We start from the raw sequence: 19,343 nt of genomic DNA, 5'->3' as shown, positions 1-19,343 counted from the left end.
CTGATGTTATTTTCATGAAATACGGTGGGAACAGTTTCATAACAGAACAAGTGAAAAATAAAAGCCACATTCCAGCTGGCAGGAGGAAAAAAGGTGGATGAGAAGGGAGGGGGACTGGGCTTCATAAGGAAATATTAAATGGAGAGGGGAGAGGAGAATAAGAAATGAATAATGTGTGAAATGTCAGAGGGAAGCTCAGAAGCACAGAATATTGAGAAAGGACTGAGAAAGTTAAGGGAGGAATGGAGAGGTGAAACAGATAATGGTGAAGGGTTTTTTCTAGAGATAGTGTAATGAATTCAACAGAACCTCAGAAGATAAAGCAAAATTAGGTGTTCAGAAGTAGGAGATAATCAGCAAGTACACTTCACACAAAGCTATTCAAAGTTAAGGAGAAAATGTAAAAGAGCAACAAAAACTTCTGGGAAATTATACCTTAATAGAGTTTGAATACCATCTATATGTAAAACAGTAATGGATTTAGAAACTGGTTATGTTTTGAGGATCTGTCATAATTACTAACTTAAACTAACATAGCAGACAAGAGGAACTCTTAAATTCTTGTTCACCACTGTGGAAATGTTTCCTTTCTAAACAGATCATTCACTGGCATCTAAGCAGTCACCTTTCATTGCTTGACACCTATATCCCCGGGGAAGGGTTTGATGAACTTGTAAACAAGCACTGTGCTTTGAAGTTGAGATGAGTATGAGGGTAGACAGCAGGCATCACATATGTGCACTGGCTGTAGGACTTCAGAATAGGATTCCTGTCCAAAAACGTGAGTGACTATTTGCAAAGTTGTGCCACCTGTACTTTTGCTTTCAACTGCATCAGCTTTGGAAAAAAAAGACCCAAACAAAATCAACACAATGAAGGGGGTCGGGGTCTGAACTTCTCTGAGAATGTGTTGATTCATGTCTATTATGTGAATCAGTAGGTAATCAAATGGGGAGAGGCAAAAGCTAGTCCACATGCTTCGGCGACTTCAGTTCCTGTGCTATTTGCATATTGCAGGTTTTTATGATGCTCATGCCAAGGTTTTTGGTTCTGAAACAGTATTGAAATGAAATGAGATTAGGCTTCTTTGTAATGCTTCCAATGTTCTCCATGATCAGTATAGCTTCCCTCATGGTTTCTTTTTCTTGCTTTAAGTTATGGTTGAATTAGTAAGATAAAAGACTGATGAAAATTTTGAAAAGTTAATTGAAGTTTAATGAAGTTCAGAAGTTTCAAGTTAAACTGAAATTATATGCAGAATTTTCTGCTTGCTTTGTATTTTCTTTTGAATTGCTTATCCTTCAGGGATAGGTGACTACCTGAACAAGGTATTTGGGTAATGCCTATGGCAGATATAATAAGCAGAGAATTTTGACATTAGAAAATTACTTACTTCTATGTTAGCCTTCCCTACTCTGTCATTCTCTACTTAGTTGCCAGGGACCACGGTCTATGTCTACATTCTATGATATTATGAGATTCTGGGACTATGAAGAAGAAAGAACATCTCTCCCCTCTCTCATTTAACAGTACTTAATACTTAACTAAATTTCCATCTGCTACCAAATACTAAAAGTTATATTCCAAAAACGTAAACATCTACTTTCATGGTTAGAAGACCCAACTGAGTAAATCTTATAAAGACTCCTTTAAAGATGTTTTTTTGGAAGTTATCCAATGCCCTGCTATGAGGTAACCAACTCTGGCAGCCTTTTTGATACATTTAATGGTGAGATGTGAAATATTTAAGTAAATATATGGATTGTTTTCAGAATGGTAAATAAAAAGGAAACATCTTAAAGGAAATACCATAGATTTTAGGATTTTACTAATAGCTTTCTTTGTTTGTATGCTTTCATAAAAACCTTACTCTTTAAAAACTTTCAAGTGAAATAAGATGATGCTGTATATATTGTCACTAGCTTGTTCCAGTTTGACTTCCTACAACTCAAGAGGAATTCAAGTCACAGAGTTTCAGTGTTGTTCCCAGCGCCAGTATCTGGTTGCAGTATGTGGTTGCAGAGTTTAATTTGGTTTATTAAACCAAATAACTTTTCTCCACACAAATATCTTTGCAAAACTCCTCTGGAAATTTGGGCATCATTGTATACTACTGGAGTAAGCTCCTCTGCCTTAATTTAAATCCAGTCACTTTTCTCAGAATTATTTGCAGCAGAAGTCAGTGAGGCAACTGAAAGATGTCCAAAGCCAATTCCCCAAATGATTCTTTCATCAAATTGCACAAGAAGCAGTTTCAACTAAAACACTTGAAAGCATTTTTTTTCTCCATGGACAACTTGGAAATTTGTTGCTGTCCATTATGACTTTGAATCAAGTCAGACTTTGAAATCTCCAGAGTAGTACTGTAAGATGAAATGGTTTCATCTTACCAGAAACATTTCCTGGATCACTGAGCCATTGCCCTGGCTTTTGAGGTGTATGTCTGTTAATCCTATGTGAAATAAAATTTCCATCCTTGACATAGCTCTGCCCAGCAGCAGATCTGGGTTCTATCTCATTTCTAATAAAATGTGATCAGGAATTGTGAAGAGTGGTTAATCTTTCTGGTCCCTGTTTGATACCAAAAAGGCTATAACTAGGAGGAAAACATAAAAAAGAATGAGACAAAAGGTGAATAGGCCAGTATTGTAGTGAGCTATCACCTTTCTGCTGTTAGTTTGGATGAGAGATTGGTGTTCTTCTGTTTCCGCTGCTGAGAGTATTCTGAATGGAAACGGGTTTGGTCCCTGAGGGACAGAGTAGAGCAGCTGAGACAACATTAAATCCAGCAGATGAAGGTACAGTAAATGCCACAGGCAGTGTTCAATTTTGTGTGTTAGCAGCAAGGGATAGACATTTAAGAAGTGGAGAAATGGCAACCTTGTGTGATGGGATGTGATGGGAAAACATTGCATTTGTCCTGAATTGGCCTCTTATGCAATTAACTATGCTTTCTGTTGTTTCTTCTTTGTGATGGAAATGGCTAATGAGAAGAAGAAAATTAATTGACAGTATAAATGTGTTCCCCACAAAACATAATTAGAAAGATACCGTATGACACTTGAAAGAAGTGTGTGAAATACATCCACAGAAATCAGAGAGAAGCTCATGGTTATTTCTAAGCAGCTGAGGACATCCCTTCTAAGCCAGAAGGAGGGTTACAGAATAAGGCTACAAGATTCCTTATAAATCTATCACAGTATACACAGTCCAGGTTTTACAGAAAAGAAAGCTTTTGGGATAATATCTCTAATTGCAGTGTAGCAGAGGACACTTACTTTTTAGTTTTGCTTTGTTTTCTTCAGTCCTGTATTAGCTGTAGGAATTTGAAACACCTCAAATCTCACAGTGGCTATCATGAGAAGGATCAAATCAGAACTTTTAAATTGTACTTTGCCCAAAGAAAAGATTAAGCCTTCTTATTCCTTCCATTAAATATGTCTACATGCAGCTTACACTCTGAAATCTGTGTTCTGTGATCTATGCTAATGGCTGTGATGTGTGCAGAAGTGTCCAGATAATTCTTCCTGAACACCCCCAGCATCAGAATCAGTAGAGTAGCATTCATAAAGCACCCTAACTACTTAGTCTTCCAGAGGCAGAATTTCTTTAATTTAATCTGGACCCTCCCTACTGTATGTGTGTGCAGCTGTGCTGTCGTGTGCCAGCTCATTGAGCTGGGCTGCTGTTAGACCGACGATTTGTGTGGTGCACACTGTTACTGAGTGTAGAAATTCCTGCCCTGCACAGCATTATCAATTGATTGTTACTAAGAATCTTGAAAGAAGTTCTGGCCAAATGTAAACAATGGGAGATATTGCCATTGACAATAATGACCATCATATATAATGAAAACTTTTTTCTTATCTAGAGCAATTGCTAAAAAATCCAGTGTTCTAGAAAACATCATATAACATTAATTTCTCTGAATAGTATTGTTAAAACCTGCTTTTTTCCCCCCTGGTGGCTAAAATCCATTTTCCTTTACTGAATAAATCTGTCCAAACTATGGGAACCTGAAAGCAGATTCCACTTCCTGTGTCCAGATTTGTCCTCTGTCTAGAACCAATCCCCTCTGGGACGGGAAGCAGACATCCAGGCCAGAAGGAAGTACAGAGGCTTTCCACACAGGAACTGCCAGAGGTTGGAGTATTCCTTGGGTATCCTGCCATGCCTACCTTATCATCAGTCATGTCAACAGCATTGTGGACTGGTCCCATCAATTACCTGAAAGGACAATATCTAAACCTACTGCTTTCTTTTGGTGAGGAGCAGTAGTTTGGCTACTGCCCTAACAGAGGAAGCTAGAACAGAAATAAAAATAAAATGCAAATTCCTTGGTACATGAAGGACACTTCAGGGGGTATTCGCATACAGAATAGCAGTCCTGTGGAGGCTGTCATCACTGTAGTGATTTAACAGAGGTATAGATATACCAAAATATTAACATTTTCTCCTACTGAACAAGGTTTTTCATAACTGTTCATTAAAACTCTTTGTTTTACGTTGGTTGGCTGCATGACCCATCTTTTTAGGGAATTAACTATTGTTTTGATTTCAAAGTATTTATTGGAAATAACTTGCTAAAATGAACAAGAAAATAATGACGCATAACCAGTGAAAATTTATATCAGCCTTTCTTCCTACAAACTTAAATTGAAATTTCATTTTAGACCACAGTTAAATAAATCTGTATACTTTTATTTCTAAACTCAATTTTTGCATATCAGAAAACTGACAATGAAAGTGATAAAATTGGATGTATTTGACAAAGTCTTCAATACCATTGCAACTGGTTAATTGCTGGTCACAAATTTAAAAAACCCAAACACCTCAACAGCTTATTTTTCTTCCATCAGATTTTATTTGCCTTGCACATAGTCAAGTGTCCCACTGTGAAATAGGAGGACACTGACATATAGGGATTGGTCGGAACTGGGGAAATACTACTGTGAATGTCAATTCTCTTGTCTAAAATGAATTCTCAGCAGTAGATGCATCAGGGATTTGTAGGGATGGTATTAAAACAATAAAAAAAAAAGGGTTGGGGAGGTTTCTTCAGTGCAAAACCTCAGAGTTGTATTTATTTTTTCTAACTTTTTGCCTCTATCTGCAGGACTTGCATTGCTTTTATTCTAAAATCAGGAGGGATACAATGGTGCATGAACATCACGCTTTCAGACTTCTCATCCATTTGTTTCCTCCAAACACAGAGCCTAATTTTCTTCTTTCACACAAAATCTAGTGATTATATAATTAATATTTCTATAACTATATACCCAAACAATTTTTTTTTTAGGTAATCCTGCACACAGGAATAAATACAAATGCATTTTGTACGTGTTATACAGGCAGCAACTGCTGTGTTGCAGATTACTTCCATGTTGCACATTCGGGAACCTTTTCCCAAATGCTTGTTTTTGCTGGTTTGGGTTATTTTCTTTCTAGCTGTACTTCGGTTTAGCCTTCAGGTGGCAGCATTTGAGAACAGTTGTAGTTGTGGGCTGGCCACCATCTAGAATGCTATCCGTGGGCAAGAATTATAAATAGATAGGACCAATCATGTAGGTGCTCTGCTCAATATGCAATTCGCAGAAAAGACAGCAAAGCTTATACAGTAGCATTCAAAATGCTAAAAAATATGCTTGTACATGTCTATTTCGTTCTTAACACTTCTGCTTTAACTTATCTATCTTTCATACAGAAGTGTATTTCTACCAATGCATGTATATACATAGCTTTTCAAAATGCTTTGAATCAGAATGGATTTTTTTCTGATTTACTAAATGTGAAATCCTTTCTCCTATTCCTTCCTTCCTTCCTTCCTTCCTTCCTTCCTTCCTTCCTTCCTTCCTTCCTTCCTTCCTTCCTTCCTTCCTTCCTTCCTTCCTTCCTTCCTTCCTTCCTTCCTTCCTTCCTTCCTTCCTTCCTTCCTTCCTTCCTTCCTTCCTTCCTTCCTTCCTTCCTTCCTTCCTTCCTTCCTTCCTTCCTTCCTTCCTTCCTTCCTTCCTTCCTTCCTTCCTTCCTTCCTTCCTTCCTTCCTTCCTTCCTTCCTTCCTTCCTTCCTTCCTTCCTTCCTTCCTTCCTTCCTTCCTTCCTTCCTTCCTTCCTTCCTTCCTTCCTTCCTTCCTTCCTTCCTTCCTTCCTTCCTTCCTTCCTTCTTTTTTTTTTCTTCTAAAAAGCAATTATGATCTAAGAAAGAAATGAGAAATAAAGGGTCTTGAATTTATCCTGCATTTTGGTTATCTTTCAGTCTCTTTAGGATGCCGAAATCACACTTTCCTGAATATGGTGTGATCAAAAGGATATTTTTAAAATATACACAAAACTTTTCTCCATTTTAATTCACTGAAAACTAAATGAACAGCGTTTATCTCATGTCGGGTAGTGTACTTCTTATATCTACAAGATTTATTTATAATTTCTCATGCATTGTATGTCATGGCAATAGGTACTCAAAAAAGATACATCCTTGGCTTTATGGAGATTGGGATGTTCATGTGTGGTGGACAGGTATGGTGGGATAGGCAGAGTGAATATCAGTACTGCTACATTTGATTCAACAGATATAATCTCTAATAAATGTAAGAGAGAAATTTTGTGTCCCTAGATGAGTAGAAGATAACTTCTATTTCAGTTTTTATACTTCTTCCTAATATCTACCCTAAATCTGACTTGTTCTGAGCTTAAATCCATTAAATTGCTTCTTGGTCACAACATACCATGCAGTATTCAAATAAATCACATCTGCAAATAATTCTTCAAATGCTGAAAGTCAGAAACCTGACTATATAATTGTAATATAGTCTACATAGGCTTTAACAAATTAATCAGCTACCTGCCTTTATGGTAGAATTTGCTGACTGAACTACACATACAAAGGAAAAAAATATAACAAGATTTTGAGGATCTGTTTCACAATGTGTAGAATATCACTGGCCAAATAGTGGAACTTTTCTGAGAGCTACATGTCTATTCCATGTAGGAACAGGAGAAAATGAGATCAATCTGTTAGCAAAAAAAAAAAAAAAAAAAAAAAAAGCCAAAAAAAAAAAGGGGGGGGGGGCGGAAATGGGAAAAAAAAGGAAAAAGTCCACCTGGTAATTTTGAGATAGTATTGTTTCAGTCTGTTCTGCTGATATACTTTGACTCAAAAGAGAAAGGCTAAAAACAATAACCTTCATAACCTTTGCCTAACTAATATTTTCTATCTTGGTGGCTTTGTTATGCAGGGTTGTGTTGAAAGGATCAGAAAACAAATTTTGTGACTATTGTAAAATAATGATTAATACATTCAAAGTTTGATTCCTTTTTCTTTCTCCTAACTCCTATTCCCCATTCTACATGGGAACCTGCTACTGAAACAAAAGGAATGTTAAAGATAAGCATTCAGCTTTGTATTCTTTTGAGAACCATATAAAAATGCTGCAGCAGTTTGATCACAAAAAAAAAAAAAAAAACCACAAAAAAAACCACAAAAAAAACCAAAAACATGAGGTTGCATGGAAGAAAAATAAATCAGACATAGGCAGGTTTCCCACTAGTTATTGGATTTCTGCCTGTTACTGCTTTGCAAATCATAGACATTTAAGTCTGTCATTTAGATGTCCACATCTAAATGTGCTATTATAAAACATTAAAAAAAAAAAACCCAGATGCCTTGTTGGAATAAATAAGGACTGCATGCAGTGAGATAGGGAGGCAGATTCCAGACTTGTCTTTGTGGGAATACCATAAAAAAAAAAAAAAATCAGCATCAGCTGAAGGTGTGACCCTGAAATAAAGTACTTATTCTACTTTGTGGACAAGTCTTATTCAGAGTTAGAATGGCTTTAATTCTTTTTAGCTTAATTTACCAAGTAAGCTAAAATGAATTAGGGCCATTTTAATTCTGAATGAATAATTTAGTCCACCAATTTAAGTGAAATGCTTTGGTAGTTATTCATGAGCTAACCCAGGCTTAGCAACTAGACTGTTTAATGGGCAGTGGCTTTAGGCAGCAAGAGACAGAGTGTACTTGTCCCTTTTATTTGTATTTGCAACCACAAAAAGCAATCTAAATGAAGTTGAAAAGTTATCTCTTCTGAATTATATTTTTCCCACCAGTGGTTAATATATGATATTGCAAATATGTACTTAATTACGCAAGTCTAACATGCATTGAGAAACCTGCTATCCACAAATGAATAATTTTTACAGGTTTAAGACCCAACAGTTTATGCCATTAAATATAGTGCTTCACTTTCTCTCTAATTTCATACTCAGTATCAGCATGTATCTTTACTACAAGAGAACACATAATTATGTACTTAGAAAGCTGGGATGGTAAGTCAGATGGAGTTATGTGGAGTAGTGAGACAAGGAAGATCAGAGCTGCATACATATTGGAATGGCAACATGGAACCTTTTTACCCATTTGGTCACACTGAGTTGCACACAAAAGTATATTAATATGCATATTAGTTGTTTTCCCTTTAATTTAGATGATACCTGTTCAGAGAATGAGATTGACATTGATGACTTGATTGTCATGTAGGATATGCAGTGTCCTAACTTCTCTGGCAATTTCAAAGACAGTAACATCAGGTAAAGATGGGAAACTCTCCTATGAAGTAGTAAATGTTGCTAAAGAATGTAGTTGCAGTATTTGCATTTCTCTTGATGACAATTTAGACATATTTATAACACTGTCAGTCAGGTCTGACATCACTGGAATTAATGTAGCCATGCTGACAAGTGTAATACAGGGCCATGCACAATGGGTTAATGTCATTATGTTTATTACTATATCTTAGTTTTTATTACTTCTATAGAAAGTATCCTAGGATCTACTTGTGCAAAGCACAGAATTATTCAAAAAGCTTAAGGAATTTGTCCTGAAAATTTATGTGTTTATAGGCAAATATCTGCCAGGTCTGAAGCAATAGTTATGTAAATAAAGCCATGATTCAACTGTTGAAGTCTTAAATATGTTTCTGCCATGATTTCAGTGGAAGATACAGTAGGTGAAAGACATTTGCAGTATATGAAGGAAAAATCACTCTCATTTTTTCAAGGCAAGGGAATGTTCTGTGCTCATCACCTACACAGCTGCCATTCTGTAGTATTTGTTAATTTGACTATAAGCTCTGGCTCACATTGTGGCAAGTATATTTTGAATAGTCTTAAATAATTAATATACTTAATGATCTGTAACATCATGTTCTTAAAATCAAAGTTCTGATCTGATAAACCTTTGGAAAAAAAAGAGTTTAATTTATTTTGAATGTCATCCTAGGCATATTTCTCTGTAATACTACAATAGAATAGACTATGATCATGGAGGAGACATTGTGAAGAAGAAAAAAATAAATTTCTCATAGATTTAGTCTATTTTTACAAAACAGATGTACCTTAAAGTAATATGAACTGCTTATGTCCTTCCAAATATAAACACACTGTGGTTTTGTGTGAGGCATGAATGAGCAAATACACATAGAGGCTCACAAACAGACAACTTAAAGAAAACTCAAAAATATATATTGTCTTTTTAAACTCACAATATTGCTCCCATTACATTGTTCCTTTTTCTTTTAGTCATCTTGGTACAATCATCTTGACTAAGGCAAGAGAAGATAAAGAGTTATGGAGCTGTCAGTGTTTCATTCCAACTAACTTAATTTATTCACTTTAACTGGCCTATGGGACATGATCACTGCAAATTTAATATAAAAAGATTTGCATTTCTTTTAGCGTTTCAAAATCATCCTCACTGACCACCTTTTGTACCTCCTTGTCTGCTTCAAAAGAATTTCCTGTTCTCCACTTTTGTCATCTCACTTTTTTTGCTCTATACCAATTGAGCAGGAAATATTCCAAAAATTCAATTCTTCCCATCTGAGGTGTGCTTCTTTCTCATAGGTTTTTTTATGACCATGTGTATGTGCTTCAGTATGTGAATATTTTACTTACTGGGCAACTGAAAGGAAAGTTACAGCTCTAACTTTTCTCTGCTGACTGCTTTTCTATTTCTGGCTATTTTTTTTTTCTGGCTACATTACTGTGTCACCATCACTCTTTAGCATATGAAGGATTTATCTTAATTGAATAAGCAGGACTGTTTAATAGACATAAAAATAAAAAAAAAAAAATAAAATAAAATAAAATAATAAAATAAAATAAATAAAATCTGGTTTCAAGAAAGAAAGAGTCCCCTGAACATGTACTATAGATACAGAATGTATTGATATTAGTGGAAACCTAGGGCTCTTTAAAATATGTGGATATATGGCTTTTGAAAGTTTACAAGAAAATTTCCCATTGCTAAGATCTATGTATTGTGTGCTAAACACAAATGTGGAGCTTTCCTTTACTTTTCTGAGGCCTAATGAAGTTAGGTGGGCAAGTAAGTAACCATCAGCTCCTTTGCCTAGAAGGAAATTGCAGAAAACCCTTATGGAAATGGAACTGACAGACCAGTAATCAATTTTGCCGTAGTGTCTAATGGGGGTATGTCAATTCTTTTTTATAGATTGATAGATGAGAACCACTTATCATGGAAAATTATATTGAAAATGCTACCAGAGTTAGTGTAACATTTCTGTTAACTTGTTGCATCCCGGGTTGCATTCAGATTAGGGGTTTTATAATGTTAAGTTAGCCGGTTCTGTGTACCCCTTTGTATCTGTGTATCCCGGTTCCCCCCGCGATGGTTCGCTCCAGGCTGCCTGCCACTGGAGCTTCCCCACGTCATTCCAGTAACCACCCCTGTTCTTTCCTGAAACTTCCCTGTCAGTTACCCCATCCCCATCTCCCCGTTTGTCCCAGAGTCCCGTGTCCGCCCCGTCGTGTCCCCGTTGGTTGCTGTGGTCCACGTCACCGCCACAGTGCCTGTCCCCATTGGGTGGGAGGGCTTCTGCCCTCCTTGGCCCACCCTCTATAAAATCCCACACGCCCCCAGTCGCAGCACCATTTTGTCCACGTGGCGCTAGGGAGTGAGTTGTGCTTCTCCATCGCAGCTCCCCGCAACAATAAAAGCTCTCCAGCCGACCACGCGGACAGACTGGACATTTCTTCCCTCTTTGTCTCACCCCTCACTCATGGCAACAGAGCACAGCCAACCCCACCTCAGTGCGCAGAACGCAGCAGCGCCCGGGACAAGCAGCACCCCAGTCCCGCCAAGAAGCAGCGCCTTTGCCGGGCTCTCCGGAGCTGCCCGGGACCGTGGAAGACAAAGCAAAGCCACAATAACTTGGGTCAGAACTGTATTTCATGAATTCTAGCAAGGAAGACGATGCACTAAAAATAATATACTTTCATTCCTTCCTTTTCCCTCATATTGATAGTGAACATTGCTTTTCCTCCTCTCCTTACATGATCAAAGTAGTCAGTAAATATGCACTTGGTCTTTCTGCATTTTCTGCTGTAGTACAGTGCCATTTCCCATTCTTTTCAGATAGCCTGTGCATTCCAACTGGCTCATTTCTTGCATTTTGGCAGTCATCTAACAGAAAAAAAAAAATAGTTTATACAGTCTAACACACTGTGATAACTTAAATGTTTAGACTTTACATAACCACTCCTACCTAAAATAATTTTGGTATTTTTCATGTCAGTTTTTAATTACAGGATAATGCATAATTTCAAACTAATACTTTATTCTAATCCTGAATTCTATCATACCAAGTGCACTTGTTTAAAAGTTTTCACTTAAAAAAAAAAATGTTTCAATGGATAATACAGAATATGTAAATGATGAAATATTACAATACTGGCACTGATATTAGAGAAAATGTCTAGAAAAATCTAAAAAAAAAAAAAAAGGAGTTTTATGTGGCTCCTTTTTTCTTCAAACTTTTTATAGTTTGCCAACCAAGTTTCAATAACCCAAAGTGTCTATCTGCACATATCTGGACATGTTTCTGAAACACAATAAATATTTCCCAAGAAAAATGGTAGAAATAACTGTTTTACTGTAGAGTTTTTAATATTTTTTACTTTTGCAGTTACAGATCTTCAGTTATTTTACATGTTGTTGATAAATAGATGCATTAAAACTAAATTAAACACAACTTGAGCCACCAGCAGGTCTTAAAGCAGCGTAATTAACCTTGGGTTTCCACAGTGCTCAGCACAACATCTGAGTCTTTTCAGTATTTCAGAAGGAGTAAATATACAGCCACAGCTGACCAAAACAAGTAATTCTAAAAATGGAGCAGTCTTTTTTGATTACTTGAGTATCTTGGTGTACTTTGCTTTACTAATCTAATCTAGGCCCTTGCTTGTAAATGTGCCTGAGAATTCTGAGAAATTAATAGGTTAATAGAGCGATTTAGGTTAATTAATGTGAACGCAGTGTGATGCCGGTACATGAAGGGGCAGGAAGAGATTTTAGGTGTACAAGCAGAAAGTTAGGGGGCTGATAGAGTCTGAGCTGGAGGATGTGAAGTATTTTCATGGCCATAACTGGTACCAAGTAAAACTGTGTATGGCTCAGAGGCTCTTACTTACAATAGAAAACTGACAACCGGAGTAGATGCAGAGAAAAGTCTCTGAAATTAAGTGATTACAGAAAACTGTAACAGTAAAGAATGAAACAAATATCAATGTGAGTGAAAGTAAAACCGAGGAATTAAAATGTTAAAATAGGGTTTTCCATTTTCCAAAATTTAGTCTACACTGCCTGAGTTAGCTGGGCAACAATTTTCCAATGAAACATTCCCATGAATACATGTCTTAAATTTATTAAAGGAAAAATTTCTAACTGACACAAACAAATCTCAAACACTACTGCTGGGATGATTGTCTTCTAAAAGAGTGAATAATAAAGACATAAGTAGAAGAAAACAGGCTACCTCTTGTTTTTAAGAAAAAGCCCAAATAAACCACTATTTTTTAAAAAAGTGTTTGTCTTTCTTTTTCTGAGGTCCAGCTTCTCTGCTGTGTGCTGTATTTCTAAATTAATATTCCCTTGTATTTGTTGACTTATAGCAAACAGCACTGAAGAGCTTTATGTTTTGTCCTTCCTAATACCCAAGGGCCACTGCAGTGGCAGCTTTCTGCAGATGTGAGCATTACTGGAGGAGGGCCTCTCTGTTGTCCTGCTGCAGGAGTTATCCAGGCTGCTTTGACAGCCACATTGACTGCCTTGAGAGAAGAGAGGACACTGCTCCCATTTTCACAGCAGATCAGATCTGCCTCCCTAACTTTGGTCATCTTGGTCCAAATAAGATTGCTCTTATTCCCAAGGGAGACAGTGCTCTCCTGCCAAGCTTGGGTAATCTTGCTGTCTCTAGGTGAAGACAACTGGATTCACCAAACTCTGTAAGTAGGAGTAAAAGCTCGTATTCACAGTTTGTGGACTCAATGGTTGTAGATGAAAAGATCTTATTATGGCTCTACAGTGGCACACACAGATCTCCAGAACCTTGCTGTGCCACAATTGATCAGACTTAGAATAAGATATCTACCGCTGGCTCTCTAACAAGCACCCCACAGGCTTCATCTGTCACTGGTTATTTATATCAAAAGTGACCTTAAGAATGATATACAAGCAGAAGATGCTTAGGGAACATGATATTGATGATCAAGGAAAATGTCCTACCAGGCTGTCAGTGGCCTCGAAACAAGCTTCTTGAGGGCAGCCTGGCACTCAGCCTTCAGTCTCAGCATGCAGAGCACTGCACTGAGTCCCACGGCCCCGCAGGACCACAGGTCAGCTCTGCACTGAAGTCACCAAAGGAAGCAGGAGCTGTGGAGATGAACCTGCACTATTCACACCTTCCATTATAAAGCCATTCCAAAAACAGTATGCAGAGAGATCCCATTGAAAGGGTTATGAAGATGCAGAGCACCTGATTAGAAGCAAAAACTTGAAGAGCTGAATTGTTATTTTACCATCAACCAGGTCAGAAGAAATATGCCATATTTAATTTGATGGGCTTTGTTCTTTAATTAACATGTTGAATGATCATGCTTTATAGGCTAATAGCTTAGATTTCTTGAGGGATTAAAATATGTGTCTATATGTCTGCTTTCAGTTCATTGCATCAGGTCCGAAGAGTAGCAGAATATTTATGAACTCCTACAAACCTTACAGGCAGCTGAAACTCCTTTTTCCTAATGAGAACTGCAGCTGACAAGCAGCAGCCTCAATAGCTTGAATATGATAAGAATTCACAGCCATGAAACAGAACACCAGGTCTGAAGGTGAATAAGATGACTGGTTTTAGGTACTCACTATCCTGGTGGCTCCGTTTCTTCATCCTTAGCATGTGCAGAAATTACCAACAATTTCTCCATCAGTACATGATTATATAGAATTGGAACTGCAAAGAGATATATAGGGTTCAAAGATTCTTAGCTGCTATTTCCTACTTGTTATAAATTTAGAATTGTTACTTTCTTAACAACCTTAGGGGGTGGGATGAGCAGGTTTGAAGCTGCTTATCATTAGGTTATTGTCTTTAACATTTTATTCATCTACATGCTCAATGTAATTATGATTCTTGGATTACATCCCACATAATTATAATTATTTTACTTCTTTTTTCACTAAGTAAAGTTGATATTATTTTTTATTATGAAGAACCCTAATGTAGGAAGTAGTATTTTACTTTTACTGTAAATTCTAATGTATTTTAATAAATGCAATATTTTTTTTCTAATTTGTATTTTTCCAAATTTATTCACTGAAATAATTTCTGAAATAACTGATTTTTTGCTTCATGACACAAATATATTTGGGGCTGACTTAAATGTGTAGCTGAGAAAGGGCTTTGGTTTTAGTTAGAATTAAAATTCAAATTGTAGTTATAATACAAATAACACAAATAAAGCTATTTCAACTTTTTCAAAATGTTCTTCTTGCTTTCTTCTTTCTTCCCTTTTGTCTGAAACTCTTAGCTTAGTTTAGATTAACCAGCAATTCTGGCCTTGAAACAGCTTTTTCTTATGAAATAAGTTCTTTATATGAAAAATATCAGTTCCTGCCCAGTGGAATTCCCTATTGATACAGTCTCTCCAGAATTAGATTTAATGTTTAACTGTTCCTTTACTGTATCATGTTAAAATGAATCAATATAATCACATGCAATTTTCTTGTGACATTTTTAAGAGAGGTTATTTAGCTTAGAGATAATAGTAAACTATGATGTAAATAAGATTAAGTAAGTGTATATATATAACATACTAAAGTTTTAGTTAAAAGCAGAACAGTTAAAAACCAGTACCATTCATCTTATATACCTTGAGGATGCTCTGAATTAAGTTCATGAACAGCCAATGAAAACAGAAGCCCTGATGATTAAGTTACTGTCTTCCTCGACCCTATAATCCTCCTGGGCTGAGCAGAGCCAGACTGACCCTGATCAGACATGTAAGCATATGTGATTTCTCTGCTTCTGGTGAGACATGACTTTAGGTTTTTTTGTTGGTTGGTTGATTGGTTGGGTTTTTTTGGTTTTTTGGCTTGGGTTTTCTTTTTCTCCTCTTTTTTTTCCTTTCCTTTTTTTATTTTTCTTCATCCATTTTTCTGCTTGGCTGATTTTCTTCTCTAGATGTTGGTTAGTTAATCATAGGACTGCTACTTTTTCCTGATGTTCTGAAGCCTGCAGAAGTCTCCTTTCTCCTACACCAAATTCTGTGTCCAACAAGTAAATTTCTATTTTCAAAATTTCCAAGACCTGTAAGAGGATATACTCCTTGCAGAGGTAAGGAGAGAAACTAGAAGGAACTCTGTAATAACAATTTGCAACTTAAAAGAGTGGTATTTATGCAGACTCTTTACAAATTAGTCATAAACATTCTCTGGATCCTCAATTTATAAGTCTTTTAACTCAGAATTCCTAAGCTATGTTTTGAAAACCAGGGTTAGGTAATTAAATAACCATGGAAATAATGGACCTCTCCAACTGTTAGTCTCAAGTCTGGATCTACAACTGGTTTATGAAACTGGTGTGGGATTTAAAATTTGCTTCAACTATAAATACAAGCTAAGGGATTTATCCTTCCTTACACACACACAAAAAAAAAAAGAGTTGTCTCTAGGGTCAGGTGGGGGGTTTTTTTAAGATTTATTTATGTACTTTGAATAGCATCTTCTTTTCAGACTAAAATTTGTGTACTTCTCTATTGCTACAGGCATTTGTTCAGAAGAGCACCAATTCTCCAGTGGTCCCGTATAATAATTTTACTCTGCACAAATGTTTCACTATTTTTAATAAATTCTTGCTCTTTTAGCAAGCTGCCCAGGCCCTGCCATGGAAATGTTTAAAAGATGTAGTGGCTAAATATCCTAACTGCAGTTTAGTACACACCCAGTGAATACAACCATAACATTTCAAGTTAGTAACAGTGATGGGCCTTGGAACAGTAAGAGAACAGCAAAAAGAAAAACATTGCCCCTACTGGCACTTTCTCTCCTGGATTATTGCACTGTCTCATTTTTAATACTGGGAATAATTTATTGTGATTACATTTTTTAAAACTGCTACTTAGAGGTAAATCCATGCTGACCTCATCATGAATAAGGATTTAGTGAAATCACTCTTTAAACTAGCTGCAATTGTTCCTGTAATCTAAAGCATTAAATAGTATGGATATGCAGAAGAATCCTCATGATCTAACAGAACATAGAGTTGGAAGCTAGAAAATCATTATTATGGGTCTGGCAGTCCTGTGTTCTGCTCAAAACCAGATAAATTAATCTGTCTGGAGCCAGTTCTGCTCACACAGCAGTTATATGCACATTTAATTCTGTTATTTCATTACTTCTGATTTACACTGGTGGAGGTCAAAGTATTGTAATTTGTAGGTAATGTTACTCTAATGTATTAAAACCACAACATGAGGTAGAATAAAATAGACAAGTCTATTCTTTTGATAGTGGGAAATCATTGAAATGCACCATAAAGTGATCAAAATTATATATGTGTTAACTTGGATTACCAGTATAGGGGACTGTATATTAACAGTAACGACTTGTTTTTGGACAAAATCTGTTATATAAAAAATTGCTTTGTCATGTCCTTTGGGAACCTGTAATGATTTTTGAAATGCATAAGCTGCATGAAAGGACTAAATGGAAACATCTGTTCTATGGTTCAAATTCTATACATGTGCAGTTATATGGCATCAAGCCCTTTTCCCAGAGGTAGACCTTGTGCACCCAGGCTATCCTTTGGAGATGTTTTACATATGTTAGCATGTGGGCATTTGTATAACCACATCTTGCATCAATGGGTTCTGCTGTCATCCTGGGCAATAAACTTCTCTGACTGCCAATGTAAGTACCTTGAGTCCAGAGTCAGTTCTGGCACAGAGCATTCCAGTTCAGTCAGGCGTTGCAGACCTATTGCTGCATTACTTTCAAAACCTTCATTAAAACTAATGGCACGTTACTTTTATAACTTAGGATTCCTTAAACAGATTTTAGTTGAGTTTGCTTCTTACATATCAAACAAATAATGATTTTTAAAAAACAAAAATGCATTTTCATCTTATGAAAGTTGTTGCTAAAATCGTAAGACTTTAGTCTTTAGAATTACTTTATTTACTATGAGATGTGAATGAATATCAAGTTGAAGTAACATTTTAAATAAAAACAGATCAAACCTAAATATATCTGGGAAAATATAAAAAAAAAATCCATCAGATCAATACAAAATGAGCAGTGTGTATTAGGTCTAAAGCTAGGATTTTTTTTCTGGTTTTTGAGAACTGCTACCTTATGAACTTCAACATAAGCTTTTCAGCCTACTTAACATGCTCATGCTCTTGACTGAATGTTGTATAATTTTTGTGGTCAAGATAGTGTGTTTTTGTCTGTTTTTTCTGAACTTATGATCTCCTCTTCCTTATTATGTTTTTGAAGTTACCTGTTAATCACTTAATTGAATATGAAATATATCTAATCTGTTGATTATGGTAGTAGTATTGGAGCCATTGTACATTCATATAATTCTGCTGTTTATATAATTCTGCTGTTAGTAGGACAGTCAAAAAAGTCTCTAGTGAGCATAATTTAATTTATTGATTCAGAATTTTTTTAATGTAAATATTCCAATCTGCACGCCTACAGTAGACTTCTTTCAGGTAACTAAATAATTAGAATATTTTCAGAGAGCCAACGCAAAAGAGACAAAGGCCTAATTTGAGACAAATCTGATTTTTTGTTTGAAAATAGCATTGTATAAAAGCTGTTTTATTGAGCTCTGTAGTGAACCCATTCTTTTCTAGCCCTTTCTAGGCAGCAGAGTAGAGGCATTTGGAGAGATTTATAGGCTATCTGTGGGCAGATGTGTAAGCAGCACTGTGGATTATTGAAGAAAAGGTTTCTAGTTAGGAGCAGTAGGATGAGATTCAAGTCATAAGCCTCCCTTAGAGAGCCTTGATACACATCCCAGTTACAGCTCTCTAGCTGTTAAAGGAAAGTCTGTTTGCTCTAAGTAAAACATAACGAGCTGTAGACTTCTCCAAAACATATTAGGGTTTTTTTTTATGTCCGTAAGCAATAGGTCATTCTTTGAATACATTTATTTAAGTTACAGTCAGAGATTCCAGAGTAATGAGTATTGCAAACTGTGTAGTTCTAAGTCTAGAACTAAACACCTTCACTGAAAAAATCCCTGCTTGCAATCTCCAGATATTCATATATCTTGACTATAATTTCTGCAAAAGATGGTCCATGGTGAGCTAAGACAGCTTTGAGGTAGGCACATTGCATGTTATGCTGACAAGCTGAAATGAATTATGTAAGATGTATCCTGTGTAGCCATCACGGAATAGACAACTTCTAAAAGACCCTTATTATTGAGATGTGTAGGAGAAACTCTATAGAGTACAGTTCAGTTAATCATTGTGGAGGTCAAAAGGTATAGATTGATGCAGTAATATTTGTAGGACATGCATGAGAATTTTAAGTGATTCAAGTGTGTAACATCACATCAGAATGTAGGAATAATAAGAATCAGTTAGTTTGATGCTTATTGATGAAAGACAAGCATGCTCTTCCACCTCTGAGGATGCACCACTTCAGTAGTGTCATCCCCATGATTTTCTCTATGAGTATCAATGTTGTGTCAAATAGATTGTGTTTTCTATTGCTCTCTAATTTAATCAGTGAAGTGGCCCAGAAGGAGGCCAGAATATGACAGAGTAGAAATCTCTGACATTGCTGAAAAACAACATTTTAAAAAGTTTATTTAAAAATATGTATATTGTAAATGCCAGCATTATATTGATGGATCTCAGAGTAATCTATGTGCTTGGTAGACCTGTAGAGCATCATTATTATAGTCTTACTAATTCTAATGGATTCATCTGCTCAATCCAGTAAAGTGCTATTCCTGTGTTAAGAGTAGTAC

General features: G+C 36.2%; 1 protein-coding gene across 1 annotated transcript in view; it reads left to right on the top strand.

Annotated features, from left to right (window-relative positions):
- The window catches only part of ADGRB3 (adhesion G protein-coupled receptor B3), a 452,974-nt gene that overhangs the window by 151,181 nt on the left and 282,450 nt on the right, over positions 1 to 19,343 (top strand). The gene's annotated exons all lie outside the window — the stretch shown is intronic.

This window comes from Vidua macroura, chromosome 3, assembly GCF_024509145.1.
Source record: "Vidua macroura isolate BioBank_ID:100142 chromosome 3, ASM2450914v1, whole genome shotgun sequence".
Taxonomy (NCBI): domain Eukaryota; kingdom Metazoa; phylum Chordata; class Aves; order Passeriformes; family Viduidae; genus Vidua; species Vidua macroura.
The sequence above is the reverse complement of the archived record's forward strand: the minus strand, read 5'-3'. Positions and strand labels throughout refer to the sequence as shown.